This window comes from Mus musculus, chromosome 13 (assembly GCF_000001635.26).
Source record: "Mus musculus strain C57BL/6J chromosome 13, GRCm38.p6 C57BL/6J".
NCBI classification, from domain to species: Eukaryota; Metazoa; Chordata; class Mammalia; order Rodentia; family Muridae; genus Mus; species Mus musculus.
This window is the reverse complement of record NC_000079.6, coordinates 66,341,998-66,358,299: the sequence shown is the minus strand read 5'-3', so window position 1 is coordinate 66,358,299 and position 16,302 is coordinate 66,341,998. Positions and strand designations below refer to the sequence as shown.

The following is a 16,302-nucleotide window of genomic DNA, read 5'->3' as shown; positions in this document are numbered from 1 at the left end:
AGAATTTCTTCAGTTTGTGTCTTCTTTATTGCTTCTATTTTGACTTCCAGGTCTTGCCCAGTTTTATTTGTTTCCTTTACCTGTTTAATTCTATTTTCCTGTATGTCTTTAAGTAATTATTTGTTTCTTCTTTAAAGACCTTTATTGTTTGATTGTATTTCCAGTGTTTCTTTAAGGAATTTATAATTTCCTATTATAAGGCCTCTATGATTATTGTAAGATAGTAGTTAAGGTAATTTTCTTGTATTTCAGTTTTGCTAGGTTATCTGAGCTTGCTGTAGTGGGGTAGATTTGCTTTGGAAGTGTCATATTGCCAAGGCTTTTGTTGATTTTGTTTTTTTGAGGGCCTTTAGCAAACTGGATGGTTTTAATCCCTAGATGTTCTTGTTGTAGGAGATATTGGGAAGAGGGTGAACTTCAATTTTCCTGGTGTGGCAGGATTCTGATGGATATCATTAGGCTGTATGTTTCGGCACCTTATGGTTCAGGAGTCTGACTAGGTTTGAGGAGAGGTGATGGGAGAGTGGAGGTCCACATGGCATAGCAGTCTGCTCAGGGCAGCTTTGGTTGGCCCAGAGGGCCCAGGAGCTGTATTTGTTACTTTCTCTACTACATATTGTATGTTATCTACAGCATTTAAACGTTGTAAAATAATCAATCTTCCCCAAAAATATATACTTACAAGTGACAGCAACTTTAGCAAACTGCTAGAAAAAAAATGAATACAAATAATTGATAGCCATGATACACTGAAAGGACAAGGAATATACCAGTATAAAATAATCTGAATGTACAGCTTAAATCTCAATTACATCAACAAAAATTATGAAAAAAATGAGCATAACAATTGGACAATATCTGAAAGTTTCTCAAATTTAACATGGAATGAAAAATTTAGATAATCATCATCTCAAAATAAAAAGTGACATTAAGGCCAGACGTGGTGGCTCACACCTTTAATCCCAGCACTCGGGAGGCAGAGGCAGGCAGTACTCAAAAGTAGACATAGGATCATCAGGTATGGATATTATTAAATATGCATTAATGATATTTTTAAAGTATAAAAGGACAGGAATATGAAAGTTGAACAAAATTTTGATGTATTATTTGGTTCTCAAAATATTCAGTATTATTAAGATGTTTGATACATAAAATGCATTTAAATAATAAAATATTTTAAGGAGAATCTGTTATATATTTTATATGGTTTAAGTCATGCTTTTTTATGTATCTGTGGAAATACAAATTCAAGGTTATTTTATAGCAGTCTTTCTCAATAGGACTGTAATCTAGTTCAAGGATGGCATTCAGAGATAAAACAATCTTTATTAACTTTCATGAATAAAATATTTATCATATCATAGTGCCCTATGTCTATGAATTCTTAAATTGTATTCACCTCTAAAGATTGCTAACATATGAGGTTTATTTCAAGACATTTAGACAGAAATTTAGCATTTCTCATATTACAAACTTTACTGCAATTGGAATTTTGTTTCAAACATCGTTCTTAATCATCATTATGCCTTGTTTTAGAATATCATTGAGAAGATACGAGTTTTCTCTGGTAATGTTTTTTGCTACTGATGAGATCAACAAGAATCCTTATCATTTACCCAACACGTCTTTGCTATTCTCCTTCATGGATGGCCTGTGTGAGGATAAATTGGGATTCTGGGTAAGATATATTTAGAAGAAAAAATCATTTGGTTTTTAATTATATCTGTGAATTAGAGGATGATTGAAACATATATCTTACAGGACCATCATGGAAAACAGCTGTAAAACTGTCAATTTATTCTAGGACACCATATTTAAGAATGTGTGACACTGGATGAGTTAACAACATTCAAATTCCATTTACATTTTCCTACAAGAAAACTTGAACAGCGTGCATTTATGAGTGATGAGTATATTGCTACACACTCAGAAACACACATACATACACTCTCACGTGCACACACACATGTTTTAAAATAGATATATATTATTTATATAATATAAAATAAAGAATTAAGTAAATAGATCATAGATGTACAAGGCAAACTATTTTTGAGAACAGTGGGATGTATCAGAGATAGTCAACAATCTAATAGGAATGATATTTATAACATTATGAACTAACCAGTACCCCGGAGCTCTTGACTCTAGCTGCATATGTATCAAAAGATGGCCTAGTCGGCCATCACTGGAAAGAGAGGGCCATTGGACTTGCAAACTGTATATGCCAAAGTACAGGGGAATGCCAGGGCCAAAAAGTGGGAATGGGTGGGTAGGGGAGTGGGGGGGGAGGGTATGGGAGACTTTTGGGAGAGCATTGGAAATGTAATTGAGGAAAATACATAATAAAAAATATTTTAAAAAATGGAATATTTATAGTATAATCTTACTATCTTTGATAGGAGTTCTGAAAGATGAGTAATGTTACTTGTATATAAGTCCAAACATCCTGACAATCATATTCCTCAGTAGATGTTTTATCATCTCTTCTATATCCTTTAGGTTTTCTTTGGAACATTTAATCCTAACCTAAGTGACCATGACCTGTCCCCCTATGTCCATCAGGTAGCCACCAAGGACACACGTTTGTCCCATGGCATGGTCTCCTTGATGCTTCATTTTAGATGGACTTGGATAGGACTGGTCATCTTAGATGATGGCCAGGGTATTCAGTTTCTCTCAGACTCAACAGAAGAAATGCAAAGACATGGGATCTGTTTAGCTTTTGTGAATGTGATCCCAGAAAACATGCACATACACGTGACAAGGGCTAAGACATATGATAAGCAAATTATGACATCATCAGCAAAAGTTGTTATCATTTATGGTGAAATGAACTCAACTCTAGAAGTCAGCTTTAGAAGATGGGAATATTTATTTGCACACAGAATTTGGATCACAACCTCACAATGGGATGTCATCACAATTAAAAGAGATTTCAACCTTGATTTCTTCATGGGACTGTCACTTTTGCACACCACAAAGGTGAGATTGCTAAATTTAGGAATTTTTTTGCAAACAATGAAAACCAACAAATACCAGTAAACATTTCTGAGTCTATACTGGAGTGGAATTATTTTAATTGTTCAGTCTGTAAGAACAGCAATAAAATGGATCATTTTACATTCAACAGCACATCGGAATGGACAGCATTGCACAAATGTGACATGGCCCTAAGTGAAGATTGTTACAGTCTGTATAAAGCTGTGTATGTTGTGGTCCACACCTACCATGAACTCATGCTTCAACAAGTAGAGTCTCAGAAAATAGCAGAACCCAAAAGATTATTCACTGACTGTCAGCAGGTAAAGTTTCTTACTTTTCATTATGCTTATATATATAACAGTGTGATCTTTTAAATGGACCCAGAGAAACAAGTGTACATTTGTGAAAGGTTATTCTGTCAGTGGAAAGATTTCTACACTGAAAAACTCTCTAATTAACCATTTACATGAATGAATATCGTGCACAAAATAACATTTAATAGGAGACAAAACATTTTTTATGATAGCAGTGAGTTTTGTGAAAACGTGTCTCAAGATTTCCATAAATAAGTTCAAAATTTAAAATAGGAACCAAGAGTTTTATCATAAAAGCCTTAAAGGATGACTAGACTAGAATATTTTTAATGCATAATTTCTCAGCCAAATAGTGGTGGCACATTCCTTTAATCACAGCACTTGGGAGGCAGAGGCAGGAGGATCTCTGAGATTGAGGCCAGCCTGGTCTACAAAGCGAGTTCCAGGACAGCGAGGGCTACACAGAGAAACCCTGTCTCAAAAAAACAAAAAACAAACAAACAACAACAAAAAACAAAACAAAAAAGAAAAGTTTCTCAGGGTTCAGTACATGTGCAGTACAAATAGTTACTCGTTGAACTTAACAATTACTTACAAAACCATAAATGATTAAGACTGTACATTTTATTAAGTTTATGTTTATCTCATATACGTTTACTGTCTATTCATGAAAGACCCACAACCATTCTTTCTTTATCTTCACACACATTCAGAATTCTCCTTCATTTGCACATACATGGCTTCATTTTTTAAAAAGTATTTTTGACAAACATGTGCACACACTCACACACCATGTTACTTGTTATCTGGTAATCATCTTTTCTAGCACATTTTACCATCAAACATTAATATGAAGTATATACATTTTCAATTATCAAAAAGGTATATTGTATTTTATTATACAGGGTTACTTCATAGAGCTGTCTTTTCTGAAAGACTAAGAAAATTAGAGGAAATTCTCAATTTTGTCTTCCCCTTATTAATATGCATATGTAATCATGAATTTATTTTAGATGGTTTCCTTGCTGAAAGCCCAGGTATTTACTAACCCTGATGGAGAACTGGTGAACATGAATCATAGGGAATATCAGTGTGTAGAGTATGACATTTGTATCATTTGGAATTTTCGACAAGGCCTTGGATTAAAAGTGAAAATAGGAAGCTATTTTCCTTGTTTCCCACAGACCCAACAACTTCTTATATCTGAAGACCTGGAGTGGGCCACAGGAGGAACATCAGTGGGTATTCTACAATTTTATATTTTTCATGATACCTAAATTTTAAAATATGAGGCAGTGAAGTAATAGCTGTGTGGTTGAGACCAATTGCTAGTCTTACAAAAGACTATCCTCAATTACAAGCACAAACATTTCATAACTCACAACTTTATGTAAAAATGGTCATAGGGAAAAAGGTCTCTTGATTCCATGTTCAATTGTACCCACATGCCTATTCATCCCACACTATAGGAATATGTTTATTACATATATTATATATATATAAATTTTGTATACACACACACCATGGAATTTTCTGATTCTGGGTGACATATTTATAGCCTAATTAAGTATAGGATGTATTCATTAACAGAAATCTCCAGATTTAAGGTTTCCTGTTTTTATTTGTGTATTTTTTATTGGTTACTTTATTTATTTACATTTCAAATGTTATCTTGCTTCCATGTTTCCCCTCTTCTTTAGAGGATTGCCTTATCTGACATCAGAGGGAGGGGAGGACCATGATCCTGTGGAGACTCAATGTCCCAGAATAGGGGAATGCTAGGGTGGTGAGGCATGAGTGGGTGAGTAGATAGGGGAGTTCCCTCATAAAAACCAGGGGAAACGGAGGAAGGTATAGGGGGTTCAAGGTCTTCTTTTAAACTTAGGAAAGCTTCCTTAATTTTATGAGAGTCTTATATAGCATATTTTGTTCATATTCATCAAACAAATCTTTCTGGATCTATCCTACCTTATTTCTCTACAAACCTCAGTATTGTTATTTTTTATTTGTAAATCATTAGAGAACTGATGCCACATAAACATTCCTTTGGATTAATCAGTTTAGGAAGGAAAAATTTTAAATTGCTTCAACCTAAATATTACATATCTATTATTACATGGTGTATTAAATATTGTGACATTCAGTGCACTGCAGGGTAATACAAATAATAATGTGCCTGAAATTGTTAAGTAATACTGATTATTAGAGGAATATTTATAGCCATATCTGTTAATGTCCCATATATCAATCTAAGGGTCATTATGCATATGATGTATACATGAACTACATTCACACACGCAAACATATACAATTTATGCATTTCCTCAGGTTCCCTTCTCCATGTGTAGTGTGGCATGTACTGCTGGATTCAGGAAAATTCATCAGGAAGAAACAGCAGACTGCTGCTTTGATTGTGTTCAGTGCCCAGAAAATGAGGTTTCCAATGAAACAGGTACATGCTTGCATGCAGAAGAAAAATTGCTAAATTTGAATGTGTTCTCTTTCCAAACAAGAAATATATGGTCTAGATGAAAATTGAAGACCTAAAATCTTGATGTTTCAGTACTTAATCAGTTAAATAATATCAACTGCTTTTGGACCCAGCAAATAGCCTGCAATATCTTCTTCAAACAATGTATTTCTCTCACAATATGATGGTTACTGATTTTATGTTACATAGAAAATGTTTAGGGGGATATATACATGTAACAAATTTTTAAACAAAAATTTTAGGCATAATCTATGCATACATTTATTTTTCTTTGATCCTTTATACAAAACAACTTCACTACATGATCAGTCCATAATCTTTTTCTCCAGTACCCAGCTTAGTACCTGACAAAGACCAGATGTTCAGGGTAGCAGTTGTTGTTTAATGAAATATATTTTAAGAGCTTAGATGGTTTAAAGGATTAAGAATTTCCTGTGAAAGACTTAGAACAAGAGTGAAGATTTCCAGAATGTAACAAGAGATGGGACAGTGCTTATCATCAATCACAGCCAACCTAAGGAAAGAGGGATGAATGTGAATTTCAATAGCCTTCGTGACCTACAGCTTGGAATGTATAGCTGGGAAGAAAGAGATTGTGCCACAATGAGAGGGACATTCATATGTCTATGAGGCATACAGTTTCAAGAATGAAAATATTCCTTTATGCAAACTGTATTTGCATGAGAAATTAAATGTTCTAGCTCCTACATGTAAATAAAAACATAGGCACAATCCACAAAGCAACAAAGTACACAATGCGTTGCAACAACTGGCACCAACAATGATGTCTGCAAACTACCCTTTTCTGTGAATAGTGAATTTATGGTTTGAGGAGATAATAATCTGAGAGTATGCATATTAATTTTCATATTTTCTTTTTTGTTTAATAAATATTTTTTGTCCATTCTCTATGATGTTTTTTTTTCTTCCACTATAAATCATAGTTCAATTGACAGCAATCTTAGGTTCATGGTTCCTACAGCAATAAGGAATGGAATAGATGCTCAACATCAAATTATTTATTGATATATCCTCTGAATAATACAAATTCACAATTATTAACTGCATAACTATGATATCTTATACAGGTTTATTGTTGTTCACCAGCAGATATGGAACAGTGTATGATGTGTCCACATGATAAATATACCAACTTAGAGAAAACCCACTGCCTCCAAAGAGCTGTGTCATTTCTTATGAACATCCATTGGGGATGGCTTTAGGTTGCATTTCCCTGACCAGATCTCTAGGCTTACATATATCATGTCCTTAAAAGTAGACATTAAAATTTAAATATATATTCTCACGTTAACTATTCAAAGAAAGATTTAGACCAATATTATCATTTCAAATTTATTTTACCTTTGGAGATTTATTGATTAAATATATTTGTTTTTTTTATATTAATTTTTAAGTTTAGTTTATTATGAATAAAATTAACTTTGGCCAATTTAACCAGTTTACTTTACTTAAAATTTCTTTGGTATTAATTACATGATGTGAATGACACACCATGTGTATATTCTAAACCATGTGTATATGTGTATATTTATAAAAAGCAAATATTAATAAACCATAAAGTTGCATTTACTGCTTGTCTGAGATTCCTTTTTCATAATTTTGATTGTCATGTGAAAACTTCACATACAGATCTTTAGTAAGCATACTTTTTGTTTGGGTAGAAAGTAAATCAGACGTGTCTAGAGCAAAAGAATACTGAAGGGCATTTTATTTCGTAGGAAAATTAGCTGTGTAAATAACTAACAGTGAGGCCCAGAAGAGGGTAGCATAAATGTTGTATGTTGGCATCAGTCTGAATGGCTTTTAAAACTTATTCTTTGATTATCTGTTCAGTTTTGTGAATATCAAAGTCTTTGCTTCCTATGTTAGGATGCTAGTTTTGGAATTACATGGATGGAAAAACTTTTAGGTTCATTTGAGAAGCCATTAAGTATGCAAGGTAGAATCTATAAGAATAAGAACAAAACAAAACATTAAGATATAGTAGGCCTATTATTTCTTTTTTGTATAATCGGGATACTACTGATTCAGTTGTCCCATCAAGAATCATGTTGTCCACCATTTTGTCTTGAACCACATGGTTATATTAACTAAACACATGGCCTATGCTATATTTATGATATCATTATCAAAGAAGAGCACCAAGTTCCATGATTGCTTTTATCTTAGGAGGATCCCCAAGTGAAACTTAGAACAACCAATGCAGTAGTGGTTTTCTGTTCTATGTGAATTGGGCCCCAGGTAAAGTAAAGACATTTCCCATCAGGAAGTTCCAGAATCTTGGATAACCTACTTTCCACTTTCCTGGGGGCAGGAAAATAGATGATGATATTATGAAAAAGAGGACTAGGGAGGCAGATGAGAGAAAAGATAGAAGCTGATTTCACATAGCACAGCAAATCCTTTGCCCTAACTTTGAGCCTAGACCTAACCATGATATTTCTTCTTTGTGTAACAGGGATACTATTGACTCAGTAGAACAATCAAGAATAATGGTGGCCACCTTAGCCCTAACCCTGAGCCTAACCCTGGGACTTACCCTCAGTCTCTTACCCTATCTTAAACCTCAACCCTTAATTTCCTAACCACCCTAACCCTAATCCTAACAACCCTTATCCTAATCCTTACCATAACCCTCTAATCGCCTAATCCTGATTCTAACCCTGCTTGCTGTGGGGTTATTTCTTAATTATACCTTTTGAGGTGAGAAACCCTTTCTTATTCTTGATCTTTTGAGATGTTCAGATCCATCTTTAATCTAGGCTATAGTTTCTCTTGGCAATCTACATATATTTAAAAAAGCCTCCTGTTTTCTAAAATTCCTTTTTAATGTTAATAGCCTGGCCACCCTTCCATTCCTGGGTCAGATTGATACCTACAATGCAGCTAGAGTAATGGGATATTGAAGCTACTCACCTTGATTTCAGGAAAAAGAAGGCAAGTGGTATGAAGAATGTTCAGGCAAGGTCTGAAGTCAGGATCATGGCTCACAGAGGGGAGGAGCTGGCAGCAGAATAGCCTGAGCTGGAATGGTGGATTCTTCCCCCAGGGCAAGCACAAATGCTAATGAGCTGAAAAGGGCTCTGGAGATCTGGAAAAGCTCCAGCCTTCAACAGGAAGCACACATTAACATTGAGGAGGGGTAAGACTCACTGGCCAATCAAGGTCTCCAGGCAGACATGCCAGTCAGACAAAGAGGCGGGATCTTCCGGGTGCCTTTCTAGGAGTTCGCTGTGGTTGTGCAGGCTTGAATGGTTCTCTGTGTCCTGCTCTGAGATCTGCTGTCGGGTGCATTGAGGGGACCTCAGGAAGCTCTGAGATTTAGACATGGTGAGCACAGGATCACTGCCCACAATGGGTAGGGGCAGGTGGTTGAACGGTGAGAGCTGGGGTGGTGGGTCCTTTCTGGGCTGCATGAAAGCATCACCCAGATGGGACCACCTGTGAGGTCTCAGGCAGTGACCTCTAAATAACTTCATTATTACTGGTGTCTAGGACTCTATGTTTGAGGTGATTTGGTTTCTGTGTTTGTGCTGTTTGGGTGGGAGTTTTATACCTGGGTTACTGGTTGATATATGGATTTATTTACTTATTTTTCGTTTTCTGAGAAAGGGTTTCTCTGTGTAGCGCTGGCTGTCCTGGAATTCACTCTTTAGACCAGGCCTTGAACTCAGAATACCGCCTGCCTTTGCCTCCCAAGTGCTGGGATTAAAGGCGTGTGCCACCACGCCCAGCTGATACCTGGATTTTCACAGTGTTGACTAAGGGTTGCCTCTATGATGGACCTATTTGGAGGGTATGTTCAGGAGGGAATGCTTACTAATGTTGGAAGCTGGAAAAAGAGACAGGCAGAAAGAGATGATCTTAGCAACCCACAAGGAGACATAGTCAGGAGAGAGATTAAGCTGCCTTTGCTGTTTGGTAAAGTGCTAGGGACAACTGTGAAAATTACATCTGGGATAGCACATAGTGTGGTAGATCTACGGAAGCTTACCTGGTGTCCTTTCAGGCATGGCATGAGGTTGAACAGTAGGTGTCTGCCCAAGTGGGGGCTGAGACAGAAGGATGAGGCAGGAAAGGAAGGGTAGGTGGGGATTATCTGTGGTAGCTACAGGAGGCATGCACAGGGGGAGAGGAAACTTGTACTGGTATTTTGTCCAGTGGTAAGGGCAACTGATATTAGGGTCTGCAGTAACAGATAGTGAGGTAGGTCTTTGGACAAATTACCTAGTACTGGCAGGCATGGCTTGTGGTTGAACAGGAGTATTTTCCAATAATAATGGGCTCAGGCACAAGGGTGAGTTTTAAAGCTCAAACAATTGCGTTTTTGAGAGTGCACAAACAACACCTGAGCAAACATCCTATGAGCAGCCAGTGAAGGTACAGCAGCAGGGTCAAGCTACATCTAGATAACTAATACACCTTGCAGGGAAAAAAATGTTAGCTTACCCATCATGGTTGTCAGATAGTTTTTGCCTCATGTTTGGTTCCTGCAGATTATGCCAGATACACAGTTTTCAAAATATTAGGTTGCTGACCTGTATGGAAATTCCCCAGCCTTGCTGTAACTACAATATATATCCAGCACCTCTAGACTTGGTCTCTCATTTTGGACCTGATGCCAGGTTGACTGGTGACAGATCTTGTTTCTGAGCCCATAATAAAAAACCTTGTGTGTTTGCATTGCAATAAGATCCTTGGTTGTCATTGAGGTTCCTGTGACTTGGGTATAATATCTTGGTGCGTTGACTGAAACTCCAAGACCTCCAGGACTCAGAACAGAGTTGTTGAAAGGCCAGCTGTTAGAATGTGTCATTGTTGTTCTTTGTATCAATGGCTTGTCTGTCACATTTGTGTTGGTGTGTCTTGGTTTTCCTATTTTTCTTGATTATTGGTGGAGGGAGATGACTAAAGTGAACTTGGAACCATGGTTCAGTGGGTGCACTGGAGAGTTGTAGCCACAGGGCCTTGGAAGATGTTCCATAGTCTGGTATAGAGGATGGTGCGTTCTTGATCTTAAGTGCTTGGAGGGTTAGAGCAGACTTGAAACCCTGCTTCATGACTCACAGCTGCCATCCTGTCTTCATCTTCTCCTCTGTACACATGTATGAATCTGCTGGGTAACCTTTACTGACACCTTGTGACTTTCTCTTATGTTTGTGGTACTTTATTTTTCTGTGACTGAGAGAGAGGAAATAAGATTTTTTTCCATTTCAATTGATTTAGTGACTAAATCATCATCTGGGGTTAAATCCTTCTTCCTAAGAGGACCTACACGCACTAGATTGCCCATTATAGAGAGCTCTTGGACACCCAATCCAGGGCAAAATCAGGCTCTCCCTATCCTGTTTTACAGGGTGGAAAGGACAAACACCTCATTTTCCCCTCCTGATCAACCCTGTTCCCCTCCCATATGTGACTCTGTACTTTTGGACTCTGAACTGTCATTAGAGGGAAAGTTGTTTTTCATCCACTGCAACAAAGTTAACGTATCTCATTAGACCAGCAGTATTATTTCTAGGCTTGTGGTGCAATGTGCTTCTCTGTTCACTTTCCAGCTGCTTTAGCCACCTCTTTGTTAGCACTAGCCAGGGAACGAGGGGTTAAAGATACCTCACACCAGAGCAGCAAAGCCTCTGAACTCCTCATTCCACTGTATCTTGCCCTGCTTTAAGCCAGGTGACCTCCCCATTTTTTCCTGGCTCAGCCACAACGCCACCTCTCTCTTTTGGTGACAGTGGCTCCTGTAATTGATATGGTTAGCACATTGGTTTTGGGCTTTTACAATTTCCTCAGTTATTATTGTCGCCATGTCATAATTGTCTTCGGTTCTCAACATTTCAGAGTTACAGACATAGTAAGGGACATCAATTGAAGGTGTGCCCTCATCAGAATGGCCGGTTGCTATGTCTGTGAGAGATAAAGTTGATGATATTTTGAGAAGGCTTTTTCTACTGAGAAAGGCAATATTCTTAAACAAGTGGGCCTGGGCTGTATGAGCGCTAGCTGAGCATAGGACAGTGACCAAGTAAGAGAACAAGCCAAGAAATAGTGTTTGTTCTTCATTATTTTTCCTTCAAATTCTAGCTCCAGTTTCTATTCTAACTTTCCAGAATGGTGGACAGTGATCTGACTGAACCATGTACAACAACCATCTACTACCTAAGATGCTTTTGCTTGCAGGAGTCTATTCAGCAGCAGAGTAGCAAGTTAGAACGATAACAACAAAAATTGGTATATAAAGGTGATTTTGCTGCTGGACAGAATCTATGTTCTCTTTTGGAGGAATGTGGGAAATATCAAAAATTGAGATGTCAAAAGTCATAGAAAGCTGTAGATGGAGCTTAAAGGTTGTAGTCATACAACCTGAAAGATTCGAGTGTTGGCAGTAATGCAACCAGAGGAAGGGGAGGTAACAGTATGTACATGGGAAATTGACTCTGTGAAAACTTTAGCTAGAGGTCATTTGTGTAACATTTTGGCCAAAAATATTTCTTACTCAGGTTTTTCTATGAGATATTGAGTAGGGAAAAGTTTAAAAATAATTGCCTGATTTGTATATTTTTATTCTATTTATATGTATTTCTTCACTTTTTCCATTGATATATTTATTCAATATACATTCCTACTGCAACCCCCTCCCCTTCCACATTATACAGTCCCTCATCCTTAACTCCTTTTCATCTACCCATGGAGAGTGGGGACCACCTGAGTATCCCCCACACATGACAAGTCAGGTCTCTGCTACTGAGGTCAGAACAGGCAGCCAAGTTAAGGAACAGGTTGGACAGACAGACAACACCTTAAGGGACATCCACCCACTCTATTTGTTCCAGGACCCATGTGAAGACTAAAGTACATTTACTACATATATGGTGGGGCCTTGGCCCACCCTGTGTTTGCTCTTTGGCTGGTGAGTCACTCTCTGAGAATCTCCTAGTGTACAGGTTAGTTGACTCGCTGGATCTTCTAATAGACTTCCTGTTCCTTCACAGGCCCTCAATCCTTTCCCCCAACTCTTCCAAAAGACACCCTGAGCCCTGTTCGATGATAGGCTGTGGGTCTCTGCATCTTTCAGTCAGTTGCTGGATGGAGACTCTCAGAGGACAGTTATGCTAAGCTACTGTCTGCAAGTATAACAAAGGATCTTCACTAATGTCAGGATTGGTGCTTGCCCTAGGGATGGGTCTCAAGTTGGTCAGTGTATCATTTGTTCATTCCCTCAGTCTCTGCTCCATCTTTGTGCCTGCATTTCTTGTAGACAGGACCAGTTTTGGGAGCAAATGTATTTGGTTCATTTACTGTGCTTAATTCTCCACAAGAGGTCCTTCCTGGTAGCAAGATATGGCCTCTTGAGCTTCCATAACTCTCTGCCATGCATCTCAACTAAGATCACCCCCATATTATCCTTGGTGACCTCTCATTCCTGGTCTCTGGCACAACCTAAAGATTCCCCACCCTTCCATACCCATCCCCCTCAAGCTGCAGAATTCCATTCATATTCCTGACCCTCTGACCATCTCTTGTCTCTCACAACACCTGTTCCTGGCCACTCGCCCTTCCCCTTACTTATCCACTCTCCCATTCAGTTCTCTCTCTTTCTACCATCTGCCTCCTCTGACTGTTTTATTCCCCTTTTGAATGAGATTAAACAATGCTCATTAGGGCTTTTCTTCTTGTTTAGCTTCTTTGGTTCTATGGAATATAGTGTGGATATCCTGTACTTTATGATTAATGTTCACTTGTAAGTGAGTACATACATTCATGTCATTTTGTTTCTGGGTTACCTCACTCAGGATGATAGTTTCTACCTGTATCCATTGGTCTGGAAAATTCATGATGTCCTTGTTTTTAATAGCTTACTAGTATTCCATTTTGTAAATAAACCACATTTTCTGTATATGTATTTCGGTTGAGGGACATCTGGATTGTTTGCAGTTTCTAGTTGTTACAAATAAAATGGGATATGTCTCTACTTGGGCAAGTTTTCATTGGCCATTCCCTCAGTCTCTGATCCAGCTTTGCCTCTGCATTTCTCTTTGAGAGGAAAAATGCTGTTCTTTGTGTCTACAGCGTTGTGGTTTAAACTGATTCATAATTTTCATAATTCAAATTTTTAGCAAAATTTTATTAATGTTACAGTTTAAACCGGTGTACCTCATGTTTCTGCAAGATGAATACAGAACTGCAGTTAATGTATAATTCTTTGTAGGAACTTCAGTGCAGAACTATGGGTTCTTTCTATTATTTTTGTTTCCTTGGGTGACATTTGCAGGGGAGTGAGGGTCTTTCTTCTCATGCACCCATACATTCACCATTTGGTCTCTGTCCCTAAATCACATAAGATACAGTAGACACATTTACTATTCAATGCTAAGCTATTTTGCAAGCCTGGTGGTTTTAGGTTTTTAATTTTATTATTTTGGATTTTGTTGTTCGAGATAAAATTTCTCTGTGAAACCCTTTCTGTCCTGTTAGTAGGTATAGACACCACATCAGCCACCTATCGTGTTTTTGTACAATAAGCATATGCTTCTTTGCAGTTCTTTATCCACATCTTCAATTTTGAAATTTGACTAAATATATAGGTTATATTCTATTTTCCAGGATGACATATGCTCATGACATTAATACTACCTGAGGTTTCAGAGTCATTGAATTCTGGGTATATGATGATCTGCCTAACTCTTCTGTTTGTTCTTTGATTTTTGAGTAAATGTAATTATTTTTCTGTGTGCATGAATATGAATATCATGCGTGCCTCATTTTTACTGTTGTCAGTAGGTGGTATCAAAACTCCTGATCTTGAAGTAATGGGTAGTTGTTGGTCCCCATAAATGCTAAATATTGACCACAATTATGTGGAAGACCAGCAAGAGCTTTCCACAGCTGAGCTATCTTTCCTGCCCTATGTTGCATATTTGTTATCAACATTTATACTACTAGTATTTTAATTGGTCCATTTGTAACTCTTTAAAAATTCATTCTCTTTTAGCAAAATTTTATTAATGTTGCAATTTAAACTGGTGTAATTCATGTTTCTTTAACATGGATACAGAACTGCCGTTAATGTATAATTCTTTGTAGGAACTTCAGTGCAGAACTATGGGTTCTTTCTATCATTTCTGTTTCCTTGGGTGCTATTTGCAGGGGGAGTGAGAGTCTTAATGTGTAACTTTTGCTGTCCTGGAATGGGTTGCATAGATGATGCAGGCCTCCAGCTTGAGGAAATACACCGTCCTATGCCTCTGATTAAAGTCATGAGCAAATACCTCCATCTTGTCCAATATTTTTGTAGTTAGTAATTGTTCGTACAGCTTCTCAGATGTGGGCTTGGTACTGTTGATCTGTATCCCCTTGCAATCTCCCTCTCAATTGGCATTTCCCTTGCAAGGCTATCTCCTAGGCAAAAGGTTCAACAGCAACATAGGTGAACATTATAATTCAATTTCCTTGTAAAAAGACATGGTGATTATAATACAACTTCTGTGTCAGGTAATATGTAGTGATGTTAGTATCATGCTTTGTGTTGTACACATTTCTGGGATATTTTAGGATGCAGTGACTTTTGACGATGTGCATGTGAACTTCACTAAAGAAGAGTGGAATTTGCTGCATCCTTCCCAGATGAATCTCTACAAAGATGTTATGTTGGAGACCTACTGGAACCTTACTTCTATAGGTAAGACTGAATTTTCTTTTGCTTTTCAAATTAAGGGAACAAATGTGTTTTGGTTATTGATGACCTTCTGTTATTTAAATTTAGAACAAGTAAGATTGAGGTAAAAAATTCAGGTTCACAGCTGAAAATTTACAGTAACTTCAATTATTCCTAATTTCTAATAACATATCATTCATTTTCTGTTGCTGTATTTTAGGCTACAAATGGGAAGACCATCACATTGAAGAATCATGTCAATGTTCTCGAAGACATACAAGGTAATTTTCATGTGCAAGCTGATAGAAATATGTCTGTGAGGAAATTGTAGTAAGTTCTGGAAGTTCTAAAGGAAAGCAAGAGTGTCAAATATCAGTCCATTACCTGTAGCTATGATTATGATATTCTCGAAAGTGCGTGTACCTCAGATTCTATTATGTGATTTGTGTTTTTAAGGCATTCCTCTAAGAATGGAAACAAGGAAACAATGCCTTAAGAGATCCCTTTATTTGATTTGTAGCTCCATTAAACCTATGCTATGGAACTATACTCTGTATAGTCTCATAATATTTAAATGTTGCACATTGAATAGTGATGTGTGTGTGTGTGTGTGTGTGTGTGTGTGTGTGTGTGTGTGTGTGTGTGTATATACACATATTACCTTTTAGGAAGCAAATATTCCAAGGTAAAGTTGGTGATACTTATATTCTTGCAGACTCATTCCTAACTTTATAGAGGTCAGTTTTTAAGAGTCAAGAATCTTGAGTGGAGAAACCTTAATCCATATATAGCATGTCTACAAGGAACAAAATGTCAACTGTTGTGAATGCAAT

At 37.3% G+C, this 16,302-nt stretch overlaps 1 long non-coding RNA gene and 1 pseudogene across 2 annotated transcripts in view; one reads left to right on the top strand and one right to left on the bottom strand.

Moving 5' to 3' along the window:
* The window catches only part of Gm26715, a 62,654-nt gene extending 53,760 nt beyond the window's left edge, over positions 1-8,894 (bottom strand). For both annotated transcript variants that reach the window (XR_873609.1, XR_382586.2), the window contains exon 1: positions 8,728-8,894. This is a non-coding gene — a long non-coding RNA (predicted gene, 26715). The remainder of the gene's footprint in view (positions 1-8,727) is intronic.
* On the top strand, positions 2,503-6,986 carry Vmn2r-ps104 (vomeronasal 2, receptor, pseudogene 104; annotated as a pseudogene).
* Positions 8,895-16,302: the final 7,408 nt, after the last annotated feature.